General features: G+C 44.6%; 1 protein-coding gene across 4 annotated transcripts in view; it reads right to left on the minus strand.

Annotated features, from left to right (window-relative positions):
* map3k22 (mitogen-activated protein kinase kinase kinase 22) overlaps positions 1-21,024 on the minus strand; it is a 118,220-nt gene extending 97,196 nt beyond the window's left edge. For all 4 annotated transcript variants that reach the window (XM_078215846.1, XM_078215847.1, XM_078215851.1 and 1 more), the window contains exon 1: positions 20,452-21,024. The gene's annotated coding sequence lies outside the window, so the exon portion shown is untranslated. The remainder of the gene's footprint in view (positions 1-20,451) is intronic.
* Positions 21,025-21,745: the final 721 nt, after the last annotated feature.

Raw genomic sequence — 21,745 nt, forward strand, 5'->3', positions numbered from 1 at the left:
GCCTTCACTGCTCAAAAGAAAACAATCCAAGCCTATCCAGTCACTCCTTATAGCTCAAATGTTCCATCCTGGCCAACATCCTGGTGAATCTCATCTGTACCCCTTCTACTCATTAACTTCACTAATAAACTCATTAACGATAGTCAACATGGTTTTGTGAGAGGGAGGTCATGCCTCACGAACCTGGTGGTGTTTTTTGAAGAAGTGACCAAAATGGTTGACGAAGGAAGGGCCGTGGATGTTGTCTATATGGACTTTAGTAAAGCGTTTGACAAAGTCCCTCATGGTAGGCTAGTGAAAAAGGTTGGATCCCATGGGATAAAGGGGGAGGTGGCTAGATGGGTGGAGAACTGGCTTGGTCATAGAAGACAGAGGGTGGTAGTGGAAGGGTCTTTTTCCGGCTGGAGGCCTGTGACTAGTGGTGTACCGCAGGGCTCTGTATTGGGACCTCTGCTGTTTGTGATTTATATAAATGATCTGGAAGAAGGAGTAACTGGGGTGATCAGTAAGTTTGCGGACGACACAAAACTGGCAGGACTTGCAGATAGTGAGGAACATTGTCAGAGGCTACAGAAGGATATAGATAGGCTGGAAATTTGGGCAAGGAAATGGCAGATGGAGTTCAATCCTGATAAATGCGAAGTGATGCATTTTGGTGGGAATAATGTAGGGAGGAGCTACACGATAAATGGAAGAACCATAAAGGGTGTAGAGACGCAGAGGGACCTGGGTGTGCAAGTCCACAGATCTTTGAAGGTGACGTCACAGGTGGAGAAGGTGGTGAAGAAGGCATATGGCATGCTTGCCTTTATAGGACGGGGCATAGAGTATAAAAGTTGGGGTCTGATGTTGCAGATGTATAGAACGTTGGTTCGGCCGCATTTGGAATACTGCGTCCAGTTCTGGTCGCCACACTACCAGAAGGACGTGGAGGCTTTGGAGAGAGTACAGAGGAGGTTTACCAGGATGTTGCCTGGTATGGAGGGGCTTGGTTATGAGGAGAGATTGGGGAAACTGGGGTTGTTCTCCTTGGAAAGACGGAGGATGAGGGGAGACTTAATAGAGGTGTATAAAATTATGAAAGGCATAGATAGGGTGAACGGTGGGAAGCTTTTCCCCGGGTCGGTGGTGACGTTCACGAGGGGTCATAGGTTCAAGGTGAAGGGGGGGAGGTTTAACACAGATATCAGAAGGACATATTTCACACAGAGGGTCGTGGGGGCCTGGAATGTGTTGCCGGGCAAGGTGGTGGAGGCGGACACACTGGGAACGTTTAAGACTTATCTAGACAGCTATATGAACGGAGTGGGAATGGAGGGATACAAAAGAGTGATCTAGTTTGGACCAGGGAGCGGCGCGGGCTAATTGTTCCTGGTTTCTCGTTTCAAGGCTTCATTCTACGATCATCTTGCTGGTGCCAGTACAGAGTGAGACTGCGGATAGTTGGGAACCTGTCTCGGGGGCAGGGGATTCATATGGTGTTCGTGGAAGTGGAAATGACTAGGGTTGGGAAGCATTTTCCGATCGGGGCCATTGTGATCTCCTGGACTCGTTTCGATCGCCTCAGGGGGTCGGAGAGGAATTTCCCAGATTTTTTTTTCCCCATATTGGCCCTGGGGTTTTTCACTCTGGGTTTTCGCCTCTCCCTGGAGATCACATGGTCTGGAATGGGGGGGTGGGGGTAAGTTAATAGGTTGTAATGAACAAAGCATCGTAGCTGTGAGGGACAGCTCGGTGGATAGGATATTGGTATGTAGATAGGCTGGAAAATTGGGTGGGGATCCTGGATTCAGGATTCAATCCTGGACCGGGGAGCGGCGCGGGCTTGGAGGGCCGAAGGGCCTGTTCCTGTGCTGTATTGTTCTTTGTTCTTTGTTCTTTGTACTGTTATCACATCCTTCAAACAGTGAGGTGACCAGAATGGTATACAGTACTCCAGCTGTGGCCTAACCAACATTCTGTACAGCTCCAACATTACCTCCCTTCTCTTATACTGTATGCCACGACTGATAGAAGCAACTGTTCTATATGCCTTTTTAATATCTATTCACCTGCTCTACCACCTTCAAGGACTTGTGAATAAGTATCCCAAGACCCATCAGTTCCTCCAAGCTTCTTAGTACCCTGCCATTCATTAAATACTCCCTTGTCCTGTTACTTCTTCCAAAGTGCATAACCTCATGCTTATCAGGGTTGAATATCATCTGCCACTGCTCTGCCTATCTGACCAGCCGATCTATATCTTCCTGTAACCTGCGACCTTCTTTTTCACTATTAACCACACTACCAATTTTGGTGGCATCTGCAAAATTACTTATCATTCCCCCCACATTACCTGTATCATTTATATATATAACAAACAGTAAGGGATCCAGCACTGAACCTTCTGGTACGCCACTGGACACCGATCTCCAGTCACTAAAATAGCCTTCTACCACCACCCTTTGTGCCCTATTACTAAGCCACTTTCGGATCTATCTCGCTAAGTTTCCCTGAATTCCATGTGCTTCAATTTTCTCAGTCTCCCATGTGGAACCTTGTCAAAGGCTTTGCTAAAATCCATATAAACTACATCAACTCCACTTCCCTCATCCACACACTTGATCGCTTTTTCAAAACATTTGGTCAAATTTGTTAGGCATAACCTCCCGCTGTCAAAGCCTGCTGGCTATCCCTAATCAACCTATGCCTTTCCAAGTGGAGATTAATTCTCTCCTTCAAAATTTCCACCAATAGTTTCCCTACAACTGATGTGAGATTCACCAGTCTAATTTCCTGGTTCATTTCTACCATCCTTCTTGAAAAGTGGAACCACATTAGCCATCCTCCAATCATCTGCCACTTCCCCTGTGGTCAGAGAGGAATTAAAAATTTGTGTCAGAGCCCCTGCAATTTCCTGCCACACCTCCCACAGCAGCCTGGGATGCAATTCATCTGGGTCTGGGGATCTGTCCATTTTTAAGCCCATCAAAGCCTCCAGTATCTTCTCATGCATGTCCACTGCAACTCTTACCAATTTCTACAGAAGCACCATAACCTTTCTGGTTACATTACAGCTTGGTATGGATCCTGCTCTGACCATACCACAAGAAACTACAAAGGGGTGGGTGAACGTATCCCAGCCCATCACACAAACCAGCCTCCCATCCACTGACTCTATCTGCACTTCCCGCTACCTCGGGAAAGCTATCAGCATACTCAAGGACCCCACGTATTCAGGACATACTCTCTTCCACCTTCTTCCGTCAGGAAAAAGGGACAGAAGTTTGAAAACACTGACTCAAGAACAGCTTCTTCTCTGCTGCCATCAGACTTTTGAATGGTCCTACTACACATTAAGCTGATCTTTCTCTTCACCCTATCGGTAACTGCAGCACCACTATATTCTGCACCCTATCCTTTCCTTCTTCCCTATGTACTCTGTGAACGATATGTTTTGTCTGACAGCTCGCAAGAAACAATACATCCTATTTTCAGGTGATGTAGCCTTCAGATCTTTTCAGTGATAAATATATTCAAATTTTAGAAATCAATTGTAGATATCTAACCTTAACAGACAAGCATTGAGCATTTTCTCAAGGGTTCTCCTGATTTATTGCTGCTTTTTTAGGGAAGATTGTGTCAAGTGCAGTGCATGATCCAAGCCAGGGATTCAATGAAGAGTGCAAAAGGATATGCTAGGAGCAGCAGAAGGCATACCTAAAGAGCTACAACATAGGACTACTTGCATGCGAAACAGCAGAAGAGGCAAGTGATAGACAGAACTAAGCGATCCCAACACCAATAGATCAGATCTAAGCTCTGCAGTCTTGTCATATCCAGTCGTGAATAGCAGTGGACGATTAAACAAAAAAATCCCCATCCTCAATGATGGGGTAACCCAGCACATCAATGCAAAAGACAATGCTGGAGCATTTGCAACTATCTTCAGCCATAAGTGTCAAGTGGATGATCTATCGTGGCCTCCTCCAGAGGTCTCCAGCATCACAGATGACAGTCTTCAGTAAATTTGGCTCACTCCACATGATATCAAGAAACACCTGAAGGCAGTTGATACTCCAAAGCCAATGGGGCCTGACAACATTCCGGTAAGACTTGTGTTCCAGAGTTAGCTCCATGCCTAGACAAACTATGCTTGTATAACTAAAACACTGGCACCAACCCAACAATGTGGAAAACTGCCTAGGTATGTGCTGCATGCAAAAAGCAGGACAAATCCAATCTGACCAATTATCAGACCATCAGATTTCTCGTGATCATTAGAAAGTGATGAAAAGTGCCATCGACATTACGATTGGGTCTCAGGTTGTAGATCAGGGGGCAGCAGGAGTCCCAACGTCTCTAGGCCTGAAGTGAAGGGTGCATCCAATAATAAGGGAGTTTATGATAGAGCCCCCCTCACCCCCCCCCCCCCCACTTCTTATATGAGATAGAACTTGCTCTATTTTTGTGTTTCTTGCAAGCTGTCATCCACCCACCAGCCTAAAATGTGAGGCTGGGCAGGAAGAGGCCGTTAAGTGGTCATTATGTGGCCACTTAAGGGCCTAATCTGCGGCAAGGTTGGGCTTCCTAGGCTTTCCAACTGAGGCCCTGTACACCCCAGCATAAAATCACTACCAGGTTGGGGCAGGCAGGAACCCAGAGGGAATCCCATCCAGGCAATTTCACGCATGGGGGAGTGTAAAATTCTGCCCAAGTGTTCTTTCAAAACGCCAAGCTTCTCCTTCTAATGACATTTCTAACCTGTTCTATGGTCCTTACTCTTGTCGCGCTACTCACAATCCATGGGTGTTATCTCTTGTCCCTCATCTTGCACATTCAACCAATGTTTCAATTAGCCAGTGGATTTTCTTGCTCTCCTTATAATAGTGGCATCCCTCCACACACTGGCCCCTACTCAAGTGTCAACTTTGGTTATTTGTCCTTTGAGATAAATAGACTTATATTTGGCTTCCGTATTACTTTGTTTATATTCAGTCATCCCTTTAACTGCTGTAATCTGCTCCAACAATTGTCCAACATGCGGGTATGTGAAGTGTATGTACCTCTTAATTTCCTTTGCCCTCAGATTCTGTAAATGTACAATCACTGCCACTTATCCCTGAATAAGTACCCTAACGGTTTGATTCCCACATTGTAAATTAACAACTTTTCTATCATTGCCCATACTTCAAAACCCTTCCATTCTTTCAGTTCTTCTCTTTTGTAATATGCCATATCCTCTGGATTGAAATTTATTTCTGATGATCTTATGCGATGCTATAAGGCTGCTGAAATTTCCCAAAATTTCAGCCTTGAAAAATGCCATTTTCCCTGCATGCAGGGTATTCAAATGCTCTGAAAAAGTTGAACTAATTAAAGTCTTTCCAAGGCCAGGGGGTGATCCCAGATCGCCAAAGATTTTTCAGGCTTTCTCCCATAAATGAATTGATTGATACAGCACCCTAACCATTTGAATTGATTTCTTCACATGGACTGTCCATGCCAGAGCAGATGTCAGCTTACAGCTTTGTTGGTCAGCTAATATTTTGTGAAGCAAGATATTAGCTGACCAACTAATCAGTTACTGTGTGATTTCTTTCACAAATTCCATTACTAAAGTGACTTTCCACTGCTGTGTTCATCATTACGATGCTCATATTTTTATACATACTTTAAATTCCTCGTTGACAAATCCTCCCCCAAGGTCAGTTAGGAATTAAGCCAATGCTCCCAGTCCAGTTCCTATCCACTTTTCCATTATCTTGTCCAAAATTATCTTTGTTTCCTTTGCTATATATTATATTACTGTCAAGTTGCCATGTCCGTGACGTGCCAGAGATAATGTTTTTATCATTATCACATACCTTCAAGTCCATTGCTAGAACAACATAAAAGTCTCTCACTAATGGAAGATTCACCACAGGCCATGATGATGTTCATTTATATTCTCGAAATATATCACTTTTCTCACTGATCTCCTCTACAAGTTTAGTTGAGTCTGCACTGTGAGCGTTGCCTGGCTGTGTGAGAGTGCTTTTGGAGTTGGGTGGAAACAGGGAGTTCAAATGGTAAGTTATAAGGAGGTAAGTAGTCATTAAAAGTTACATCACAGGAGGGCTGTTTTTGATTGGCTAATAGGGAGCTGTGCTAAATTTGAAAATCCATTTAAATTACTGGGTAGAAATTGTATTGAGACTGAGGTAATAAGGAGATATATAATTTTTAAAAGTTTAAATTAAAAACTAATTAAATAAAATAGAGATGGAGGTTCAGGTGATGCGTTGTTCATGCATGATGTGGGAGCTGGTGGACCTCATCGTGGTTCCCAATGAGCACGTCTGTAGTAAGTGTTGGTTGCTTGAGGAACTCCGGCTCAGAGTGGATGAGCTGGATTCTGAGCGGACGCTGCGACACATCAGGGGAGGGGGAGAGATACCTGGACAATGTGTTCCAGGAGGCAGTCACACCCCTTAGATTAAATACCTTGAATTCAGTCAGTGGTCAGAGACAGAAGGGTGTGGCTGCGAGTGAGGCAGGTAGAGGGATCCAGGAGGTAGGGTTGCAGGAGCTTCAGTCCCTGAACAGGGTTTGAGATTCTTGCTCCTGTATGGACGGAAACGGATAGTGCAGGGAGCATGAGCAAACTGACCACAGCACCGTGGTACAGGGAGCCTTTCAAGTGGGGGGAGAAAAAGAAATGTGGTCGTAATTGGGGATAGTATAGTCAGGGGCATCGACTCTGTTCTCTGTGACCAGGATCGAGAATCCCGAAGGTTGTGTTGCCTGTCTGGTGCTCGGGTTCGGGATATCTCATCTGGACTGCAGAGGAACTTGGAGTGGTCGTGGTCCATGTAGATACCAATGACATAGGTAGAACAGGAACAGAGGTTCTGCTAAGGGAGTATGAACAGTTAGGAGCTAAATTAAAATGCAAAACCAAAAAGGTAATAATCTCTGGATTACTACCTGAGCACAAGCTAATTGGCAGAGGAACAATAAGATTAAGGAGGTAAATGCGTGGCTCAAAGATTGGTGTGAGAGGAATGGGTCTGAATTCATGGGACATTGGCACCAGTATTGGGGAAGAGAGGACCTGTTCCGATGAGACAGTCTTCATCTGAATCATGCTGGGACCACCAAGTCCTGGCGAATCGTATAACTAGGGCTGTAGATAGGGCTTTAAACTAAATAGTTGGGGGGAGGGTCCAGTTGTATGGAGAATTAGAAAATCAATGTTAAAGGAGAGGGTAGAATTGCAGATTAACGATGAGGACTTTCAACTAGTTAAAGGAGCCGAGGGCTCAGGAGAAGTTAGTAAGGTTTCCAGACCATGTAATAGAACAGAAAGTGTAGAAAGGACCACATAGAACAGAGTATAGAACATGGCAGGAATCTAACCTCAGGCAACGCAAAAAAGCTGACAAGTATGAGAAGGGAGGTGGTCAATGCAGGACTGAGGGTGTTGTACCTAAATGCGCGCAGTATACGGAATAAGGTCAATGAGCTTGTTGCGCACATTGAAATTGGCCGATACGATATTGGCATCACAGAGACGTGGCTGCAAAGGGACCAGGGCTGGGATCTAAATATCCAAGGATATATGTCCTATCGAAAGGACAAGCAGATGGGCAAAGGAGGCAGGGGTGCATTCTTAGTAAAGAATGAATTTAAATTTTTCTTGAGAAACATTAAGGTAGACAAGTCCCCAGGGCCTAATGGGATATCCCCCGAATACTAAGAAAGGCAAGGGAGGAAATTGCTGGGACCTTGAGAGAAATCTTTGTATCTTCACTGGCTACAGGGGAGGTACAGTAAGAAGTCTCACAGCACCAGTTTAAAGTCCAACAGGTTTATTTGGTAGCACAAGCTTTTGGAGTGTCGCTCCTTCTTCAGGTGTTGTGAGACTTCTTACTGTGCTTACCCCAGTCCAATCCAGCATCTCCACATACAGGGGAGGTCCCAGAGGATTGGAGAATAGCCAATGTTGTTGCTTTGTTTAAGAAGAATAATCCTGGTAATTACAGGCCGGTGAGCCTTACATCAGTGGTAGGGAAATTATTGGAGAGGGTTCTTCGAGACAGGATTTACTCCCACTTGGAAATAAGTGGACGTATTAGTGAGAGGCATCATGGTTTTGTGAAGGGGAGGTCGTAGCTCACTAACTTGATCGAGTTTTTTGAGGAAGTGACGAAGGTGATTGATGAGGGTTGGACAGTGGATGTTGTCGACGTGGACTTCAGTAAGGCCTTTGACAAGGTCCCTCATGGCAGACTGGCGCAGAAGGTGAAGTCGCATGGAATCAGGGGTGAACTGGCAAGGTGGATACAAAACTGTCTCGGTCATAGCAGTGGAAGGGTGTGTTTCTGAATGAAGGGTTGTGACAAGTGGCATTCCTCAGGGATCAGTGCTGGGACCTTTGCTGTTGTAATATATATATATATATATATATATATGATTTGGAGGAAAATGTAACTGGTTTGATTAGTAAGTTTGCGGACGACACAAAGGTTGGTGGATTTGCGGATAGCGATGAGGACCATCAGAGGATACAGCAGGATATATATCAGTTGGAGACTTGGGCAGAGAGATGGCAGATGGAGTTTAATCTGGACAAATGTGAAGTAATGCATTTTGGAAGGTCTAATACAGATAGGAAATATACAGTAAATGGCAGAACCCTCAAGAGTATTGATAGCAGAGGGATCTGGGTGTACAGGTACACAGGTCACTGAAAGTGGCAACGCAGTGGAGAAAGGTAGTCAAGAAGGCATACAGCATACTTGCCTTCATTGGCCGGGGCACTGAGTTTAAAAATTTGCAAGTCATGTTGCAGCTTTATAAAACCTTAGTTAGGCCACACTTGGAATATAGTGTTCAATTCTGGTCGCCACACTAGCAGAAGGATGTGGTGACTTTGGAGAAGATACAGAAAAGATTTACCAGGATGTTGCCTGGTATGGAGGGCATTAGCTATGAGGAGAGGTTGGAGAAACTTGGTTTGTTCTCACTGGAATGACAGAGGTTGAGGGGTGACCTGAGGCATGGACAGAGTGGATAATCAGAAGCTTTTTCCTAGGGTGGAAGAGTCAATTACTAGGGGGCATAGGGTTAAGGGGCAAGGTTTAAAGGAGACGTACGAGGCAGGTTTTTTTACACAGAGGGTGGTGGGTGTCTGGAACTCGTTGCCGGGGTAGGTAGTGGAAGCAGATACGGTAGTGACTTTTAAGGGGCGTCTTGACAAATACATGAATAGGATGGGAATGGAGGGATATAGACCCCAGAAGGGAAGGGGGTTTTAGTTAAATTGGGCAGCATCGTTGGTGCAGGCTTGGAGGGCCGAAGGGCCTGTTCCTGTGCCGTAATTTTCTTTGTTCTTTGATTGGGAAGTCTTTAAAAGCAAGCAGAGAACAACTAAAAATCAATAAGGGGGGAGAAGATGGAATATGAGTGTAAGCTAGCTAGTAATATAAAAGAAGAGAGGGATAGTTTTATTTCAATATATAAAAGGTAAGAGAGAGGCAAAAATAGACATTGGGCCACTGAAAAATTAGGTTGGAGAAGTAATAATAGGAAACAAAGAAATGGCAGAGGAACTGAATAGTTATTTTGCATCAGTCTTCAAGGTGGAAGACACCAGTGGGATGCCAGAGCTCCATTAGAACCAGGGGGCACAGGTGAGTGCAGTGGCCATCACCAAGGAGAAGGTTCCGGGGAAACTAAAGGTCTGAAGGTAGATAAGTCACCTGGACCAGATGGATTACACCCGAGGGTTCTAAAAGAGATAGCTGAGGAAATTGTGGAAGCATTGGTGGTGATCTTTCAGGAATCACTGGAGGCAGGGAGGGTCCCAGAGGACTGGAAAGTAGCTAATGTCACACCGCTGTTTAAGAAGGGAGGGAGGCAGCAGATGGGAAATTATAGAGAACAAAACGAGAGAGTGCAGAATGTAGTGTTACAGTCATAGCTAGGGTATTGAGAAAGAACAACTTAATGCAAGGTAGGTCCATTCAAAAGTCTGATGGCAGCAGGGAAGAAGCTATTCTTGAGTTGGTTGGTACGTGACCTCAGACTTTTGTATCTTTTTCCCAATGGAAGAAGCTGCAAGAGAGTTTGTCTGGAGTACGTGGGGTACTTAATTATGCTGGCTGCTTTTCCGAGGCAGCGGGAAGTGTAGACAGAGTCAATGGATGGGAGGCTGGTTTGCATGATGGATTGGGCTACATTCACGACCCTTTGTAGTTTCTTCAGTCTTGAACAGAGCAGGAGCCATACCAAGCTGCGCTACAACCAGAAAGAATGCTTTCTCTGGTGCACCTGTAAAAGTTGGTGAGAGTCGTAGCTGACATGCCAAATTTCCTTCATCTTCTGAGAAAGTAGAAGCGTTGGTGGGCTTTCGTAACTATACTGTCGGCATGAGGGGACCAGGATAGGTTGTTGGTGATCTAGACACCTAAAAACCTGAAGCTTTCAACCATTTCTACTTTGTCCCTGTTGATGTAGACAGGGGCATGTTCTCCACTGCGCTTCCTGAAGTCGATGACAATCTCCTTCATTTTGTTGACATTGAGGGAGAGATTATTGTTGTCACATCAGTTCACCAGATTCTGTCTCATTCCTGTACTGCATCTCATCATTGTTTGTGACCCGACCCACGACGGTGGTGTCGTCAGCAAATTTGAAAATCGAGTTGGAGGGGAATTTGGCCACACAGTCATAGGTGTGAGGCACCGGTGTTGAGGATGATCGTGGAGGAGGTGTTGTTGCCTATCCTTACTGATTGTGATCTGTGAGTCAGGAAGTTCAGGATCCAGTCGCAGAGGGAGGAGCCGAGGCCCAGGCCACAGAGTTTGGAGATGAGTTTTGTTGGAATAATGGTGTTGAAGGCTGAGCTGTAGTCAATAAATAGGAGTCTGACATAGGTGTCTTTGTTATCTAAGTGTTCCAGGGTTGAGTGCAGGGCCAGGGAGATGGCGTCTGCTGTGGACCTGTTGCGGCAGTAGACGAACTGTAGTGGATCCAGGTCGTCCAGGAAGCTCGAATGATTCTTGCCATGACTAACCTTTGGAAGCACTTCATAATGATGGATGTCAGAGCCACTAGACGATAGTCATTAAGGCACGCTGCTTGGTTTTTCATTGGTACTGGGATGATGGTCATCTTCTTGAAGCAGATAGGGACCTCAGTTTGATGCAAAGAGAGGTTGAAGGTGTCTGCGAATACCCCCGCCAGCTGATCCGCGCAGGATTTGAGTGCTCGTCCAGGTACCCCATCCGGGCCAGTCGCTTTCTGTGGGTTGACCTTCAAGAAGGCTGCTCTGACATATGCAATGGTGACCTTGGATACAGGTTCATCCGAGGCTTCCGGGGTGGAGGACGTGCTCTTGATAACCTCTTGCTCAAAACGGGCATAGAATGCATTGACCTCATCAGGGAGGGGTGCGTTGGAGCCGGCGATTTTACATGCTTTCATCTTGTAGCCTGTTATGTCTTGCAGACCTTGCCACAGACGGCAGGGGTGAAATACTCCTGGCGGGCTGGGGGATGCTCGTGGGCCCGGAGAATTCAGTCCCAGAGCCACTAATCACTTTAAAATAACATTAAAATCAGATGCAAAGTACTTGGTGTTCCCGCCAGTTTCTAGCGCGAATCAGACGGTGCCAGATATCCTGCATTTGGAGATGCGCGCATGGTGGGAACTCATGCACGAATCCTGCGAATTCTCGTGCGTGAGATTCTCTCACCACGCTGCGCTAGAAAATTAGCGCAACGGGATGGAAGGATTCCACTCCCCTGCCCCGCCCCCCCCCCCCCCCCCCCCCCCGCCCCCCGTATTTGAATCACAAAGAAATCAATTATGTAGGTACAGCAAATAATTAGGAAAAATGCTGCCCTTTATTTCAGAGGGATGGAGTATAAAAGTTGGGTAATTTTGCTGCAACTGTACAGGGCACTGGTCAGACCGCACCTGGAGTACTGTGCACAGTTTTGGTCCCTTGCTTAAAAAGGTACAGAGAAGGTTCACTAGGCTAATTCCTGGGATGAAGGAATTGTTTTATGAGAAAAGGTTGAGCAGGTTGAGCTGATACTCATTGGGGTTCAGAAGAATGAGGGGTGACCTTATTGAAACAAGGGCTTGACAAGTTAGATGCTGAGAGATTGTTTCCTCTCGTGTGGGAATCTAAAACTGGGGCACAACTTAAAAATAAGGGGTCTCCATTTTACAGAGGAGATCAGGATGAATTTCTTCTCTCAGAGGGTCATTAGCCTTTGGAATTCTCTCCATATTGAGTAGATTTAAAACTGAGTTAGAGAGATTTTTGATGAGTGTATTTTGATTTCCTCTGTCTGGCAGGAGGGACTACAATCTGACGGTGTTACTTCCTGCTCCACTGCCACCCTGTAGCCAGTTTAACATATCCACGTTTACAGTCGTTTGATAGTACAGAACTTGCTGAAAAAAGAGATAGGTTGAAGCTTTTCTTCTTGCACTCATCAGAACACTTCTTGTGAAGGGATTCTTGCAAAGTGTCCTGATGAGTGCAAGACAAAAATGCTTTCACATGTCTCTTTTTTGGCAATAGCTGTTTTTGCAGACAATTGAAGCACCTATCTGATTAATAAATATTAATAGGGGCTCAAATTGTGTACAGAGTAGGTTGTCCATCATCAAAGAACTGTTCAGTAAAACCTGTCAGGAAAAGAGCAGAGGTGCAAAAAGGTCATTCTTAAAGTTATATTTTGTAAAGTCAAGAGGAGCAGGAGTGCTCATTCAGGCCCGAGAAGGAAAGTCTGGGCTTCAGCTGTCCCTTCTTTCCAGTTACCTAAACTTCACCTGCTACTAGTCAGTCAGATCTGCTAAGGGAGGATGTGAAAGTGGCACTCTCAGGTAATAATCGGCAGAGCCAAACAGAGACAGCCAGGCAGCTATCTCACCATCTTCCACCCAGGGGTTGTATCATCCCCTTATTGAAGAAAGGAGCTTTCAGCCTCCCAAAGCCCACAACCTCCAATACATCACGCACTATTCGGTGTGAGAGCAGGTAAGGTTTTTTTATTTTCTTCTTTTCTCTTTCGTTTCTTAGTAAGGGAAGTTAGCAGGGATGGCAGTGCAGGCAGAGCAATGTTCCTCCTGTGGGATGTTTGAGGTGAGGGACACCATTAGTGTCCCAGCTGAGTATACCTGCAGGAAGTGCACCCAATTACAGCTCCTTGAAGACCGTGTTAGGGATCTGGAACTGGAACTGGATGAACTCAGGATCATTTGGGAGGCAGAGACAGTTATAGATAAAAGCGACAGGGAGGTAGTTACTCCTAGAAATGAAGATGCTTGGGTGACTGTTGGAAAGGGTAAGAAGCAGTCAGTGCAGCGATCCGCTGTGGCTGTTCCTCTGTATACCATTTTGGATGCTGTTGGGGAGGGGGACTTACCAGGGGTAAGCCATGGGGTACAGGTCTCTGGCACAGAGTGTGCCCCTGTTGCTCAGAAGGGAAGGGGGGAGAGGTGTAGAGTATGAGTCATTGGGGACTCCATAGTTAGGGGGACAGATAGGAGATTCTGTGGGAACGAGAGGGACTCGCGGTTGGTGTGTTGCCTCCCAGGTGCCAGAGTCCGTGATGTCTCGGATCGTGTTTTCGGGATCCTTAAGGGGGAGGGGGACCAGCCCCAAGTTGTGGTTCACATAGGCACCAAAGACATAGGTCGGAAAAGGGATGGGGATGTAAGGCAGAAATTCAGGGAGTTAGGGTGGAAGCTTAGAGCGAGAACAAACAGAGTTGTTATCTCTGGTTTGTTACCCGTGCCACATGCTAGCGAGGAGAGGAATAGGGAGAGAGAACAATTGAACACGTGGCTACAGGGATGGTGCAGGAGAGAGGAATTCAGATACCTGGATAATTGGGGCTCATTCTGGGGTAGGTGGGACCTCTACAAACGGGATGGTCTAGACCTGAACCAGAGGGGTACTAATATCCTGGGGGGGAAATTTGCTAATCCTCTTCGGGAGGGTTTAAACTAATTCAGCAGGGGGATGGGAACCTGAATTGTAGCTCCAGTGTACAGGAGGTTGAGAGTAGTGAGGTCATGAATAAGATTTCAAGGTCGCAGGAGTGTACCGGCAGGCAGGAAGGTGGTTTGAAGTGTGTCTACTTCAACGCCAGGAGCATCCGGAATAAGGTGGGTGAACTTGCAGCATGGGTTGGTACCTGGGACTTCGATGTTGTGGCCATTTCGGAGACATGGATAAAGCAGGGACAGGAATGGTTGTTGCAGGTTCCGGGGTTTAGATGTTTCAGTAAGATCAGGGAAGGTGGTAAAAGAGGGGGAGGTGTGGCATTGTTAGTCAAGGACAGTATTACGGTGGCAGAAAGGACATTTGATGAGAACTCATCGACTGAGGTAGTATGGGCTGAGGTTAGAAACAGGAAAGAAGAGGTCACCCTGTTGGGAGTTTTCTATAGGCCTCCGAAAAGTTCCAGAGATGTAGAGGAAAGGATTGCAAAGATGATTCTGGATAGGAGCGAAAGTAACAGGGCAGTTGTTATGGGGGACTTTAACTTTACAAATATTGACTGGAAAAGCTATAGTTCGAGTACTTTAGATGGGTCAGTTTTTGTCCAATGTGTGCAGGAGCGTTTCCTGACACAGTATGTAGATAGGCCACCAAGAGGCGAGGCCACATTGGATTTGGTACTGGGTAATGAACCAGGCCAGGTGTTAGATTTGGAGGTAGGTGAGCACTTTGGTGATAGTGACCACAATTCGGTTACGTTTACTTTAGCAATGGAAAGGGATAGGTATATACCGCAGGGCAAGTGTTATAGCTGGGGGAAAGGAAATTATGATGCGATTAGGCGAGATTTAGGATGCATAGGATGTGGAAGGAAACTGCAGGGGATGGGCACAATTGAAATGTGGAGCTTGTTCAAGGAACAGCTACTGCGTGTCCTTGATAAGTATGTACCTGTCAGGCAGGGAGGAAGTGGTCAAGCGAGGGAACCGTGGTTTACTAAAGAAGTTGAATCGCTTGTGAAAACAAAGAAGGAGACTTATGTAAAGATGAGACATGAAGGCTCAGTTAGGGCGCTTGAGAGTTACAAGTTAGCCAGGAAGGACCTAAAGAGAGAGCTAAGAAGGGCCAGGAGGGGACATGAGAAGTCTTTGGCAGGTAGGATCAAGGAAAACCCTAAAGCTTTCTATAGGTATGTCAGGAATAAAAGAATGACTAGGGTAAGATTAGGGCCAGTCAAGGACAGTAGTGGGAAGTTGTGTGTGGAGTCTGAAGAGATAGGAGTGGCGCTAAATGAATATTTTTTGACAGTATTCACGCAGGAAATAGACAATGTTGTCGAGGAGAATACTGAGATACAGGCTATTAGACTAGACAGGATTGAAGTTCATAAGGAGGAGGTGTTAGCAATTCTGGAAAGTGTGAAAATAGATAAGTCCCCTGGGCCGGATGGGATTTATCCTAGGATTCTCTGGGAGGCTAGGGAGGAGATTGCAGAGCCTTTGGCTTTGATCTTTATGTCGTCATTGTCTACAGGAATAGTGTCAAAAGACTGGAGGATAGCAAATGTTGTCCCCTTGTTCAAGAAGGGGAGTAGAGACAACCCTGGTAATTATAGACCAGTGAGACTTACTTCTGTTGTGGGCAAAGTTTTGGAAAGGATTATAAGAGATAGGATTTATAATCATCTAGAAAGGAATAATTTGATTAGGGATAGTCAACACGGTTTTGTGAAGGGTAGGTTGTGCCTCACAAACCTTATTGAGTTCTTTGAGAAGGTGACCAAAGAGGTGGATGAGGGTAAAGCAGTTGATGTGGTGTATATGGATTTCAGTAAAGCGTTTGATAAGGTTCCCCATGGTAAGCTACTGCAGAAAATACGGAGGCATGGGATTGAGGGTGATTTAGCGGTTTGGATCAGGAATTGGCTAGCTGTAAGAAGACAGAGGGTGGTGGTTGATGGGAAATGTTCATCCTGGAGTTCAGTTACTAGTGGTGTACCGCAAGGATCTGTCTTGGGGCCACTGCTGTTTGTCATTTTTATAAATGACCTGGATGAGGGCATAGAAGGATGGGTTAGTAAATTTGCGGATGACACTAAAGTCAGTGGAGTTGTGGACAGTGCGGAAGGATGTTGCAGGTTACAGAGGGACATAGATAAGCTGCAGAGTTGGGCTGAGAGGTGGCAAATGGAGTTTAATGTGGAAAAGTGTGAGGTGATTCACTTTGGAAGGAGTAACAGGAATACAGAGTACTGGGCAAATGGTAAGATACTTGGTAGTGTGGATGAGCAGAGAGATCTCGGTGTCCATGTGCATAGATCCCTGAAAGTTGGCACCCAGGTTGATAGGGTTGTTAAGAAGGCATACGGTGTGTTAGCTTTTATTGGTAGAGGGATTGAGTTTCGGAGCCATGAGGTCATGTTGCAGCTGTACAAAACTCTTGTGCGGCTGCACTTGGAGTATTGCATACAGTTCTGGTCGCCGCATTATAGGAAGGATGTGGAAGCATTGGAAAGGGTGCAGAGATTTACCAGGATGTTGCTTGGTATGGTGGGAAGGTCTTATGAGGAAAGGCTGACAGACTTGAGGCTGTTTTCGTTAGTGAGAAGAAGGTTAAGAGGTGACTTAATAGAGGCATATAAGATGATCAGAGGATTAGTTAGGGTGGACAGTGAGAGCCCTTTTCCTCGGATGGTGATGGCTAGCACGAGGGGACATAGCTTTAAATTGAGGGGTGATAGATATAGGACAGATGTCAGAGGTAGGTTCTTTACTCAGAGAGTAGTAAGGGCGTGGAATGCCCTGCCTGCAACAGTAGTGGACTCGCCAACATTAAGGGCATTTAAAGGTCATTGGATAAACATATGGATGACATTGGAATAGTGTAGGTTAGATAGGCTTTAGATTGGTTTCACAGGTCGGCGCAACCAGATTGGTTTCACAGGTCGGCGCAACAGAGGGCCGAAGGGCCTGTACTGCGCTGTAATGTAATGTTCTATTCGGCAAGGGGGGTGGGGGGGGCCTGCCCAAATCTCAACAAGGAAATTAATTTCCCCAAGGTTCAAGCAGAAAAATATGAGAATTACCCCTAACTTACTATAGCCAATAAGGCAATGCAAGGAAAACAGGCTAATACGTTGGCATGCAACTCTGCACTTAAAATCTGCGGATGGATGCACAACAGTTAACTGGCATATAGTATATTACAAAAACAACTGTCAGTCTATTAGGAAAACATCATTACATCTCTGTGTACTGATACCATAAATCACTCCAGGATCACATCTCAGATTGTACTAATACCATAAATCACTAATTGTACTAATACCATAAATCCAGGATCCTTCTTATGGTTTATCGTATAACCAACTCTGTTCATGTGGATCAGAATCCGAGGTCTGATTACCTAGACAGCTTGTAATCTGAACCTAGTATTTACCATGAATTGATAGGGTCATTTTGAATTTATAAGATGATGTAAAAAGATGATGATGAATCAACAACCTGTTTTACATCTCTCCCAATTTTATTTCCATTAGTCATCTTAAATATAAGAAAACATACATTAAAAAAGCATGAGGGCACAGAAAAAGTCCAACCAGTTGATAAAGACATCAAGGAGATGATCCTTACAGTCAAAAAGATTGCAACTTAAATTCTCAGCCAGCATGGAGTTGTATTGGTTCAAGTCATGGTGACAGTAGGGGATGCTAATATTTGTTGCATTGTCCCTTGCTATGTAGGCATAAAATTCTACCAATGTCCTCTGTCCTGACCACAGCCTATCGATTCTTGCTGACAAGTGCACAACTTACCATCAGGTCAGGATATTGTGTGTAACTTGCCAGCAGATCAGGATACTGAATTTGATGATCAGCCATGATCATAATGAATGGCGGAGCAGGTGAAGCAGGCTCAAAGGGCCGAATGGCCTATTCCTGCTTCTAGTTTCTATGTTTCTAACTCTGGAAATCAAGCCAGATTAAGGTCAGGATCAGCTGATCCTGATCAGGATCACCTTCTGTGGACCAATGGCCACTTTTTAGGTATAGCTTGTTGAAAAATCACATGGCCAAGGTTCCAGTGGATGATCCATTGAATTAGCATGCACCTATGCCTATGGAGTGGAGAGGACATGTGCAAGTCGAGGCTGAAATGTTCAGACCAAAATGTGTTATTGAAATGCCAGTGCACATGAACTGTTTACACATCTTTCAGGGAAATTTATACATGAGTACATATATCATAGAAAAAAAATGGAAGGAAAAACAGGTGATGGGCATGATTTTTTTGTGATGTAGAATACTCCACTGGAGACAACAGAAGAGAAAATCAGGAAGATGTCTTGCATGTATCTGATATCAGCCAAAGTCAAAATTACCCCCAAAATGTTAGCTTAATTGTAATCTGCAACCTACTCATTTAAACTTAGAAATTACTTGGCCAATAAGAATATGCTAATCATATTAAATTCATCCATTTGTAATTTCAATAATGATGTTATTCCTTCAATTCTAAATGCACTAATATCTGTATTAAAATTATGACAAAAACAAGTTGAAATTGTGTAGCAGATTTAAGGCTATATAAAACCCAATGCATGATAAATAAAAGGATGCTGAGTCAAAGAAAATAACATTAGGTGGACCAAAAACTTCGTCAAAGAAATGTGTTTTCAGGAAGTGAAGAGGTAGAGGGGTTTCAGGAGGAAATTCCTGAGCATTAAAGTAAACATATTATTGAAAGCATAAATACCAGAAAACAAGAAGTGAAAGATGGGGTTTTATTTGCCACCAGAATCAGTACAAAAAGAAAGATTAAGGCGAAATGTAGTAACGTAACAAAATTAGGAAGACAAATTGGACCTTCAGTCCCTGAAGACTGCTGCACAATTCAATTGGAATGCGATTGATTTTAAGCCTCAGCTCTTTTTTCCACCTTTGTTCTATATTTCTACCCTTCCCTAACAAAAATTCACCCATCTCAGCCCTGAAAGCTCCAATCATCCAGTGAGAGTGAAAGTTCCAAATGACCATTCAAAAATCACAACAAACCATTTAAGTAAATTGGGAGGCGCTTCATTTAATAACAAAAAAAAAGTTAAATGCGTCAATGCAGGCTTGGAGGGCCGAAGGGCCTGTTCCTGTGCTGTAATTTTCCTTGTTCTTTAAATGTTTGCGGGAACAGCGATTTGAAGGTGCCGTTCAGTACCACTCTGACACCAAAACTTCATGCAACTGGGCCGAGCAAAAATGAGGAGAGCCTGAGTAAGAGAGCCTGGGTAATAGCAAACTTGCGACCTACACTTAAGAACTGTCAATTACACCTCAAGCACAGTCTGCACACATCAAAGTTTGCAACCAGCTGCTAGTTTAATTGCTTAACAATTATGGATATTGGCATGTATTCAGTTATGCAAATTTAATAGAATAATAAATTGATTAATATTAGTATCATATTTAAGTGACGTGATAGTTGGGAGTGAGTACAGGGTACAACTTGTGCTAGGTACAACCAACTGAATTCACTAAAGAATCACATTAAAACGAGGTTATGCTGTTCTAAGGGCAGATTAACAATCACACGGGCAAGGAAAGTTTTCAAACAGGCCTCATGGAGCATATGAAAAATTGTTACATGGCCATCTCACATCCGCAAAGGTAAAAATGAGGGCAAACACAACCGTCCACAGAACAATTGATCAAATTTGGTCGTTTTATACTATTCTTTCAAACATTCAGCATAATTGTACTGCTCTCTCTAGGGTGGGGAGTGGGGGACACAGTGCAAGAATGCACACACTGTGCACTGCAATAAGCTTCACATACCATAAAGACGAAAAAAAAATCTGTTATTGCCCAATAATTGCTCCCACGTAATATTCTGCAACATCTATATAATACTGGAGACAGAATGATAAAATTGTGCCTCAAATTGTCTTCCTCTCTAAAACCAAAATATGTACAGATGCACAGTTTTTCTTCTTTCATATTTGTGCAATGTAAATTATAAGACACAATAAAGCCCACTCCAACACAAATCCTTTGACGTTAGTGATGTCACCTCGCCCGGAATTTCACCAGTAAAATTTCACCTTTTAATTAAAAAAGTACACATTGCGTGCAGACTACATGTTTACTGTTTAATCTCTATCGGAACATCAACATTCTGGGAAATTATCCTCTTAAATATAGACACACAAGGCGCTTTTTGAAGAAATGCGCCAAAATGCAAACCCAACTTTTGTTTAAAAGTAGCCGAACATGACAGAAAACACAGCGGCAGTGCGAGTCGACGCTTACTTCCTGGACAAGTTACAAAGATTGCAAAACAGAAACAGCTCGACACTTCTGCAACATTTTGTATCTATAAAATGGAACTACCGTGTGCAGCTCATGTTTCCGATTTGAAGAACCTTTACTTACCACATTTTTAAAAAGTATCAAAAAAGCAAATTTTTACCTCATGGAAGTCTCCAGCTCAATTTGATCGTCGTGTTTTCTGCTGTGGAATTTTTTTCTCTCTCTCACACACACTTGCTCACGTCCGGAGTGCCTTCCTCTTTATTCGGGCTTGTTTTTTTTGGGTTGTTGAGATACAGGAACCAGCTCCTGCTGGCATAAAGTGAGGAGGGGGGGGGAGAATCTCTCTCTCGTGATCTGGGGAATAGCTGAGTCCCCCACCAGTCCAACTCTCTCCCTCACCCCACCAAAGGTGACAGATGCAACTCTTGGTCAAAAGAATGGTGGGCAAAGCAAAAAGCCTTCTTTGCTCCTCTTTCGTGGTATGTTTTTTTGTTTTTGCAAAAAAATCAAATGGTCAGGTCCACTTTTCCTCCTTGGCGTGCTACTTCATCCCCTGCAGCCTCCAAACTTTGTCTGCGTGCCCCTGATTTTTTCCACCTCTTTCACTCACTCTTCTGGTTTTCCGTGTGAAAGTTCAGTATGTTGCGTCAATGCAACATGAGCACTAAGAAACCGTGACGTGGCGCACACCGCTTCATCCCTCCTGCACTTGGCATTGCACATGCCACACCGGTAAACACTGTACAAAGAGGCAGCATCAGGCATGCTGAGAATCCCCGGGACTTCCCCAGGTGTCCTTGCATTGCTCACCAGTCCCTTTCTTGCTCGGGGTTGCAGTAAATACAGCTTAGAATGCAAAGTGTGAGATTTATACACAGTCAAAATAGAATGCACGCCTATTTGTTTTGCGTCATGTTTTTAAAAGGGATTCCTTTCCATGTAATATAGTCCCAGGGACCTGGGTTCCATTCCAGACTTGGGTCACTGGCTGTCCGGAGTCTACACATTCTCCCTGTGTCTGCGTGGGTTTCCTCCGGTTTCCTCCCACAATCCGAAAGATGTGCCAATTAAGTGCATTGGCCATGCTAAATTCTCCCTCAGTGTACCTTTTGATTTTTGATTTGATTTATTATTGCCACATGTGTTAACATACAGCGAAAAGTATTGTTTCTTGTGCGGTATACAGACAAAACATACCGTTCATAGAGAAGGAAACGAGGGAGTGCAGAATGTAGTGTTACAGTCATAGCTAGGGTGTAGAGAAAGATCAACTTAATGCAAAGTAAGTCCATTCAAAAATCAGACAGCAGCAGGGAAGAAGCTGAACAGGTGCCAGAGTGTGGCGACTGGGGGATTTTCACAGTAACTTCATTGCTGGGTGGCACGGTGGCACAGTGGTTAGCACTGCTGCCTCACAGCGCCAGGGGCCTGAGTTCGATTCCTGGCTTAGG

Source organism: Mustelus asterias, chromosome 7, assembly GCF_964213995.1.
Source record: "Mustelus asterias chromosome 7, sMusAst1.hap1.1, whole genome shotgun sequence".
NCBI lineage: Eukaryota > Metazoa > Chordata > Chondrichthyes > Carcharhiniformes > Triakidae > Mustelus > Mustelus asterias.